The sequence below is a fragment of the Pteropus medius genome, unplaced genomic scaffold (assembly GCF_902729225.1).
Source record: "Pteropus medius unplaced genomic scaffold, Ma_sr-lr_union100, whole genome shotgun sequence".
Lineage (NCBI taxonomy): Eukaryota > Metazoa > Chordata > Mammalia > Chiroptera > Pteropodidae > Pteropus > Pteropus medius.
Window position 1 is genome coordinate 650,148 of NW_024349225.1, and position 9,157 is coordinate 659,304.

General features: G+C 52.3%; 1 non-coding gene across 1 annotated transcript; it reads left to right on the forward strand.

Moving 5' to 3' along the window:
* Positions 1-340: 340 nt before the first annotated feature.
* Positions 341-414, forward strand: TRNAT-GGU (transfer RNA threonine (anticodon GGU)). The gene has a single exon. It is a non-coding gene; the product is annotated as a tRNA-Thr (tRNA).
* The last annotated feature ends 8,743 nt before the right edge of the window (positions 415-9,157 follow it).

Below are 9,157 nucleotides of genomic sequence, written 5' to 3' on the forward strand. Positions count from 1 at the left end.
TGATGGATGGTACAATCCCATTGGGCTTCCCCCTCCCTAGGGTTGAGGGAAGGGAGGCCTGGCCACCTCGAGATGGACTGCGGGTCCAGCAGGACCAGCCTGGCCTTTCAGGACACAGGTACCACCCTATCAGCAGTCGGTCACACGCCCCATTTGTGTGCTGCTATATTGAGTCATTTAAAATATTGTTTGACAGAGAGAGGTCTGGCTATGGGAGGTGAACACATGGTGTAAATATGCGTATGCCTTGCTGTTAAAGCATATGGCTGAAACTTATTGGATTTCATTAACCAATGTCGCCATAAATTAAAAAAATAATTAAAAATGAATAAATAGGGGTGGCTCCATAATGTAGTGGTTAGCACATCTGCTTGGTACGCAGAAGGTCCTGGGTTCGCGCCCCAGGTGGAGCCACGGACCATACCCTGGGTGCGCCAGCCCCCCCGAGTGCACTAGGGGTGCCAGACCCCGGGTGCACGCTGCGAGAGCGTGGGGGAAGACGCCCCGCCTTCAGAGATCTAGTTCTAAAAAAAAAAAAGAGAGAGAGCAACATCCGAGGTCAGGGGTGGAAGGGGACGCAAAAGGGGGGAGAAAAATAAGTGAATAAATAATAAGGTGCGGTTTATTATCTGAATCTATATGTGCTTGTTTCTGATCCCTTCATGGAGATTATAAACGTCCTTAATAGAGACAATGCCCCTAAATATCTGTAATAAAATGATAACAATAAGTAATAGTTACCAAGCACTTACCATGTGCCAGGTACCATTCTAATGGCTCTATAAAAAAAAAAATAATAACCCTGTCTAAGCCTCACCTGTTACTGTCCCCACTTTACAGATGAGGAAGTGGAGGCCGCGTCACACAACCAGTCAGAGGTTTCTGACTTGAACCCAGCCAGCTCGCTTCCAGAGTCTGATGATGGCTCCTCCCGCTGGTGCTTTCTGCTTGTTTATTTCGATTGTGCATACTGTGCCGAAAAGGAAAAATGCCCTCTCTCTTTGTGTTCTTTAGTTCTCATTGGCCTATTTGTTCCAGGAAGACTTATTTTTTGGCCGAAAGCCTCTCTTTCACAGTCAGCACACTAATGCCAGAGAAATATCAACAGAGCAAAAGACAATCCATTTTCAAACCAAAAACTCCCTCTTGGCTCAAAGCAAGTTCATCAGCCAGATGCCCCTCCCTTCCCCCATGTTTTCCTGGCACTGCTTTGCAGAAATCTGGATGCAGGGGCCGTGTGCAAGGTGGCTTCTGCAGGCTTGAGCAATTGCTAGACAGACTGCGGGCCGGAGTGCCAGCCAGGAAATCATTTCAGCGGCCTCCATCTTCCCTTCATGCCAAGTTCAGGTGGCAGGGGAGGGGCGTCATAGCCTGGATTCTCTTGGGATGATGTCCAAGTACGCAGAAGCTGGGCATTAGGGTATCCCCACCGCAGCAGCTAATCCATTAACCCCCGGCACCCTGAGGTCCCCAGTGACACTCTCCTGCCAGAGGCGACTGTGCCTCGCTTCCCCCATCCCCGCCTCTCTGCCAGGGCTCAGGAGCAACAGGCTGCCTAAGGGCTATATGAATGCTTCCCCAACCTCCTCCTGAGGCAGAAACGGGCAGGTTTGTCCACATTAAAATAAAAAAGCGAAGGCAGAATTTGGGAGCCATGCAGGTCTTGCCGATTGCTGGCAGTCGGGGGAGCACTCACATTCTCTGCCAAGGTCTCCTCTGGCTCTAAGGCTTCTCTCCTCTCTCTCCCTCTCCTCCCACCACCCCAATCCCAATGGGCCAAGCTTTCTGTTCATTACCCAGACCTCCTCCACATCGCTTTCAGCCCTGCACGGAGTCCTCACGTCCTGGGGGATCTCCTGAATCCTGACTGGAACATCGACGTGATGGAGGAAAAGGGAAGAACTGTGGGCCAGAGGGGAAATGGAGGCGGAAGCAGAGAGTCAGCTGACAGTGCCAACGCGGAAGGCCTGCCTCAGGCCAGCAAAACCACACCGAGACCCTGCTGCCCAGTGCACCTCAGGACCTGCCAGCAAGGGAAGACTTGCTAATGAAAGGGATAGGGGGAGATTCTGGAGGAAAGAGAACGAGAACCCCAACCCACCCTCTCTCCGTTCCTTGCTCTCTCCCGCCTTTCCAGCTACTGACCCCCTTAGTTGTTCCTCTCTCTTCTCCCGAACAAGGACAGAACAGTGACTGGGGACGTCTCATCTGGAAGCAACCTGAGGCCTCATCTTGTCCAGCACTATCTTCTTAGAGTTGAGGAAACTGAGGCCCACAGAGGGGTCATGTCTTGACCAAGGTCACACAGCTAATGAGCGGTAAAGCTAAGATAAAAAATAAGTACTCGTGCCAAATGACGCTTAATTGATCCACCTGTACAATAATCCCCCGCAGAGACTCACGGGCCAGTTCCCCAATACAGTGTGAGGAACCTTTAAACCTGCATCACTTTGTCCTGTCATAGATGCTTTTACGCCCCGTCACCATTCTTCGCCGTCGTAGGCGACACCCCCAAAGCAGGTCGTCCCGTGTGGGACTGTGGTCAGGGAGGCGGCAGCCAGCACCACGGCCCCTACACCACACACAGTCTCGGTGCTTTCTGCACTCTGTGACCTGTCAGCCAAGCCAGGTCCTGACTGTGCTCTGGAGTAGGCACAAGCCCAGGAGCCACAGTCCCCTCGGCCACAAGCCAGCTGCGCTGCCTGGGACCCCTGCCTTCTGCCCTCCAGGCTTTCTGCCCTCTGCTGGGCTTTGGGACACTTTCAAGGGTTTGTTCTGCATCTCTCTCCTCACCTACTATTGTTTCCCATTTAGTAGCTATGTGGGGACCGTATCGACACCCTCCCTTCCCGCACCGGGAACGCTATAGAAAGACCTCCCCATGCCTTGTTCTCTGACCCAAATGAACAGGCCGCCATTTTGAAATCCCAGCAAATCTAGAAGTGACGGAATGGAAGCCGTAGAGTCTTCTGGGCTCTACTCAGGCCCAGAATTGTAACGTCTCAGTCTTGTAGGGGAGTGCTGGCGGGTGGGGATGGGGATGAGGGGGAGGGCATCCAGGCTCGCTTCAAACTGTCTTAGAAAAAGTCAGGATGAATGTCCTAGGGAAAGGCTATTAATAGGCCTCCTTCCACACGCTCAGCTTTCCGGGGCTGGAGCTCTGTGAGGATGAGTCAGCAGATGGAAAGGCTAACGGTGAACCTCGAGAAGCAGAACCATGTCTCCGGCAGGGGAAGTAGAGGCTATGAGACTGCACTTTTCACCAACCTCTGCCTTGGCCCCGCCCCATCCTCCTTTGAGTGTGTGATCTGCTCAGCTTGGGCGTTACTGGTGTTGTCGGTTTCAATTCTGAAACCAGAATTAAATCAGCAGAAACACCCAGACAGTCCCTCCTCCCACTTCCTTTTACGTTCTCTTCATTGACGAAGCCACCGGCCGGGGAAGAGGGCCCATCTGTGCAACGTGGAGGGCTGGCTGCTTGAGCAGTATGTAGGCCCCTCTACGCACCTATCTACCTGCAGGCTCACTTTGAGATGAGCTGTCGATGTAGATTAGACACACACTGTTGAACCCCAGGTCCTGTGACAGGTGATCTTACATATGTCCTCTTCACAGTCACCCCGTGAAGCCGATACATTGATATCTGTCTTTCATAGATGAAAAATCAAAGCCGAGAGAGATTAAGCTATTTGCCCAAGAAGCCAATATCATCTATCAAGTGTATAAAACATGCCAAGGGCTTGTGTACTGTTTTTTAAAGATAACTAAAGATCCTCATTTTATAGATGAGGAAACCGAGGCTTAGAGGGACTGAGGCAACCTAAGAACTAGCAGCACCATGACTTGATTCTGAGTCTGCTTGACTCCCAAGCCAGTGCTCCCTCCTGGATACAGGATATCAGGGACTCCAGCCATGTCTCTGCCTCTAAGTCCACCACACCCACTGCCTCTCCAGGGAAGGATTTGCCTTGCATGCCCCGATTGGATGCCTATCAGTCTAGGGGCGGGGGGGTAGGCAGTATCAGTGCTGGCAGACTGGCCTCTGGACAGACCTTCCCTTATCACAAATTACCCCTTTGCACCTCCATCCTCTGAAAAGGGGGGTGGGTGTGGGAACCGGGCGGGACCAATCCCAAGATGTTGGTTCAGGAGAGCGAAAGTTAAAAGACTAGCCTAAAAAGAACACTTTCCTGAGATCAAACACATGACGATGTGAGCAGAACTCATTGTCAGCCCCAAGTTTAAATGAAGTGGCCTTAAAGGTAACAGGTATATAACATCAACCTGCCAATTTTTATCATGTCATAGAAGTTCTGCGGTTCATGATTGGTACCTTTAGATGTAGGAATATTTGACTCTCAGGAAAACTGTGTATAGATAGGGTAGTGAGGGGACAAACAAGGGTCTCGATGAGCATTTTAACCTCTGATTTCTAAGACACTGCAAGTGGTGAGGACAATGAGAGAGTCAGAACGTTTTTAATACTAGGGAAAGCACAATATGTCGGTGCTTCTTGAGCCTGTTTCTCCAACTACCCTATCAGAATAGCCCTTCTCTTCCCTGCTTTAATTTTTTTTCATAGCTCTCTTCTCTAACTCACTTTACATTATGTATTAACGTGTTTGTTTTTTTCTCTCCCTTGTCCCCCACAAGAATTTTAGCTCCACAAAAATAAGGACTTTTTTTTTTTGTCTGCTACTGTTCCCCAGAGGCTAGAACATATAAGAGGCCCTCAGTAAAGATGTGTTGGATGAATGGATGGATGAATGAATGAATGAATGAATGAATGAATGAGTGTACCTTGGGGGGTTTTTTAACCACATATAGATATCCTCCATGTCAGTTTTTCTGGGGAGTGGGTGTCAGAGTCCTCTCAACCTGACCTCCCGGACTCAGCGTCAGCTAGGTGGAGAATCGCTTTTGAGGATAGGACGAAGGGGCTGATTCTTGAGGAAGAGCCCCCTGTTGACACTCATTAAGACCTAGACAGAGGATGCAGGAGACACAGCTCCCACCCCATCCCAAGGAGATCCCTATTGTTGAGTTTCCCCACTGGACTGTGGCAATGTCTGAAGCCAGCTGTGAAGAGCAGGGAAACTTTCTGGAAAGCGTCCACCCCAGATGACTATGTGCCATCTAGCTACCCACCCCCAGCCTAAGCCCTCCCACTGCCCCAGCTAGGCAGTGCATACACAGGAGGCAGACGCTGGCAAGCGTTGCCTCTATTCCCCAGGCATGTGGGTAACAAGACGCTTGGCATGCTCAGATGAAAGGGGGCTCTCCTTGCAAAGGGCCTGGTTGCACAATTCCACTGAGCTCCCTGGAATGGGAAGCTAGTCCCTCTCAACTCGTGATTACCACTGTGGAGATTAAAGGCTTCCTGTCGAGAGAGCAGTTCCCCTGAGCCAAACAACACTGGAGGCTGGCCGGCCGCCATATTGTCAGGGCTGCTCTTGGCAGCCAGGGCTGGAGTGGCAGGCTCTTTCTTTGGCCAACCAGCCTGTGGCAAGTCAAGGTGCCCAGGCTGGAAAAGTCCCTCAGTGAGCACAGCGCTGAGGCCTGAGTGCTTTCTCGGCCCCCTCAGCTCCAGTTCTGCCACCTCGACGAGAGCAGCTGCCTTGGTGCGTCCAATGGGGACAGGCTGAAGGGCCTCGCTCAACCACCTTTCCCAAGGCACCCTGAGAATTTCTGATGTGTACTAGAGAGGGAAGAAGGGCACGCTGGGGGGACTAGCTCAGGGTTGTGTGAGGGCTGGGGAAGGCCTGTATTTCCTGAGCTTGCCATGTTCAAGCCACAAGGGGCCTGAGCCAGTCAGACCCTGGTCTCCTAGCTTAGTGCCCCAAACTGGCTAAAGATCAGATGCGTCTGGAGCTCCTGGTAAGGAAGCAGATCTCAGGCCCCACCTTGTAAATTCCGCCTCAATATATCTAAAGTAGGGCCTAGAGATCTGGGTTTCTATGAAGCCCCCAGATAATTCTGATGCAGCCTGCTCTGAGTGCACCTGAACGGGGAGAGGCAAACAGGATCACTGGGTGAGGAGTCAGAAAACAGGACTTGGGCCTCAGCTCTGTAAGGTGACTTTGGGGAAGTCACTTCATTTTTCTGGGCTTCAGTTACCTTGTCAGTGAAGTATGGTGCTTGACCAATTTGCCCCTATCCTCGGAGTGTGGCTCAAGAAGATACGTGGCTGATCACTTCTTCATCCGCAAATTCTGTGGTACTTTCAGACCACTGCCATGGCCGTGGTCCTAAGGAATGCCCTGACCGTTAGGCCAACCTTAGCTGGAAGGAAGAAGTACTCGGGGGGGCTCTGATATAACAGTGACAGTGTCATATTTTATTCAAAGCCAGGCTCTGAGCGAAGCACTTTATCCTCGCTACCTCGTTTAATCTTCACGACGGCCCTCCAAGGCAGCACTTACCCACAGAACTTTCTGCCTTGAGGGAAATAGTCTATGTCTGTGCTATCCGATACAGTGGCCATATCCCTGTGTGGCTATGGAGCATCTGAAACGTAGCTGGCAGAACCAAGAAAACGAATTTTGTTCATCTTAATTTTAAACAACCATACCTGGCAACTGGCTATTGTATCGGCGAGCACTGCTCCAAGATGTGGACTAGTATTACTGGCAGCTTCAGGATGACAGAGCAGGATCAGAGAAGAAGCAAGGTGACAGAGTGGTAGAGCTGGGATTCAAATCCGGATCTGAGAGACTCCAGATCTGGTGTCTATGCTCTAAGCACTGTAGTATTTGCCAGCATGAGTCCCACCAAGTCTGGGGGGCAGGACTCCTGTCCCAAACTGGCCTCTGAGAGGCCAGCCAACACCTCTCTCAGCCTCTAGTGGTCTCCGAGGTCCTGATAGCTCCAACACCCTAAGCCTGTGTGTTTGGGGTGGGGGCATGGAGACAATATAGAAAATATTCTGCTCTCTCTAGCCTCCCAGATGCAGAACCATCAGTGTCCACCCTTCCAGGCCCCTCATACCACAGTTCTCACAATTCACTGGTCTTCTCCATGACCCAACTGTTGGAGCCTTCTGAAGATGGACTACTCACGACGCTTCTATGATGTAAAGAGTATACTCATTCTACAGATGAGGAAACTGAGGTTCAGAGGGACAGAATAACTTATCCGAGGTCTCACGGCATGATGAGTGGTAGAGCTAGGAACTGATCTCAGATCTGTGTGACTCCAGAGGCTGAGCTCTTAACCTCTGCTGCGTGTGGTCCCTGAGGTGGAGGAGAGGCCCCAGGGACTTATTTGGCTGAAAGTTTGTTTTGGCTCCAAGGCACCCCCACTCCCAGCAGGATCCTTCCATTCTACCCGAATCTAGCAGGGACTCCGTTCTGCCACAGGCCCAACCTTCAGGTCCAATGCGGCTCAAGACCTTCCAGTACCATGGCGGCCCAGTAAGAATCTAGTGCGCGGGAGCCCCTGGCTAGAAAATAAAGGGGATGTAAGCCAGCCGGTGGGGGCCAGCCCTCCTCACCCAGGAGCCCAAACATACCCCACGTGGGACAGAGGATTTCATTCCTGAGGGGACCACACAGTGTCCTCTGGCTCAAGGCAACCCCCTGCCCAACAACCAGTGTCCCTGTTGGAGCCAAGTTCCTGACAAAGGCTCAAAGGCCACGTCCAGCACCCTCAATGGTTGAGAATGTCTCCCTCACCCACAGAGGCAGAAGCCACCCACACCCACAGTGAGACCTGTGTTTCTGGGGTCGGCTCTGCAGAGTCCCCAGAGTCTCACGTGCCGTGACCACACAGTGTGCTAATGTGCACTTGTAGGCACGAGCACACTCATGACATGGCGTCAGAGAGCAGAGACAAAGGCTGGAAGCCATCAGTCCTTTTAACCAGAGGGGATTCTCTCTCGGGACTTGGAGAAAGTGCTCCAGAAGCCCAACGCTGGACTTTCTGGAAACATAATCTCTCCATCTTACCGGCCATCCCTCTAGGACAGAATCAGGATCAGCTCAAAGCATGCCTTATGGGGAGTGCAGGGTGGAGCAGGCTGAGATCCTCCTTACACACTCACACTCACCACATACACACCCCATTCATACCCACCACACATGCTCAGCACACATGCGTGTGCACACAGGCTCACACCCTCACAGATTCATTCACATGTCATCACGCACACACATAACACACACACACTGATACTCATGCTCATGCTTACACTCACACACCCCCACACTCACACAGTCACACTCTTACACACCACACACTCACACACGCAGACTGAGCACGGGGGCGGGTGTCTAGAGCAGAGGCAGGACCTAGTCTGTTGTTGTTTCCAAGAGTGTGGAGGAAGTAGGCTCTGCCCCGCCATCCCCAACTCTGCTCTTGGAGACAGCTGGGGACAAAGGGAGGCAGAGAACCATCCAGAAGGGCTTCCTCAGCCCGGGCAGGGAGGTGCCGCCTTGACGCTGGTCTGGACCACCACGGGAGATCTCTGGAGCTGCCCTTTCTTCCCCTTGGCCTCCCCTGCTGTCCCGGGGGCCTCCCTGAGGCTCCAGCCCCACTGCCATCTGCAGCCTGGTCAGGGCTGCATGGATTGCTGTGGAGGAAAAGATGGAGCTAGGAAGAGGAAGAGCGTATTCCCCAGGGGATTAGGGAAAGCCCACAATGGAAAGAACTCCAGCTCGCTGCTCTTTTCTTGGAGATGAGTCTCTATTCACCGCAAGGACAGAGGGCCTGGGTGTCAGGGGAGTAATATCCCTGTGTCTCCCCTATGGTCAGTGCTGCCTGTGCCCTTAACCATGAGCCAGGTAGAATGCTCTCCAGCCTGATTAGCCAGAGGCCCCGGGTGTTTCACAAACAGGCCCCTCGAAGCTTCTCAACCAGCCCCAGGAAACCTACCCACGCACCCTGGAGCTGCCTAAGAAGCTTCTGGCTTTGAAACACAGCTTTGTAACCTTTGTTACAGCTGGATCTCCAGGTGATGGCCTTCAGCCCCAGACCTCTGCCCTAGGCCACTTGTCCACCCCAGGACCCGAACTTCTTCCTGACATGCATACCTGTGGCCCAGGCCTCCCTGTGCACTGGCCCAGCAGCCTTGGCCTTACAAACAGGAACTGTATCTTAAACGGTCCCTGGATGTCCACAGGTCTGGAGTCCTAGCCTTGGATGCCCCCACCTCTGGGTC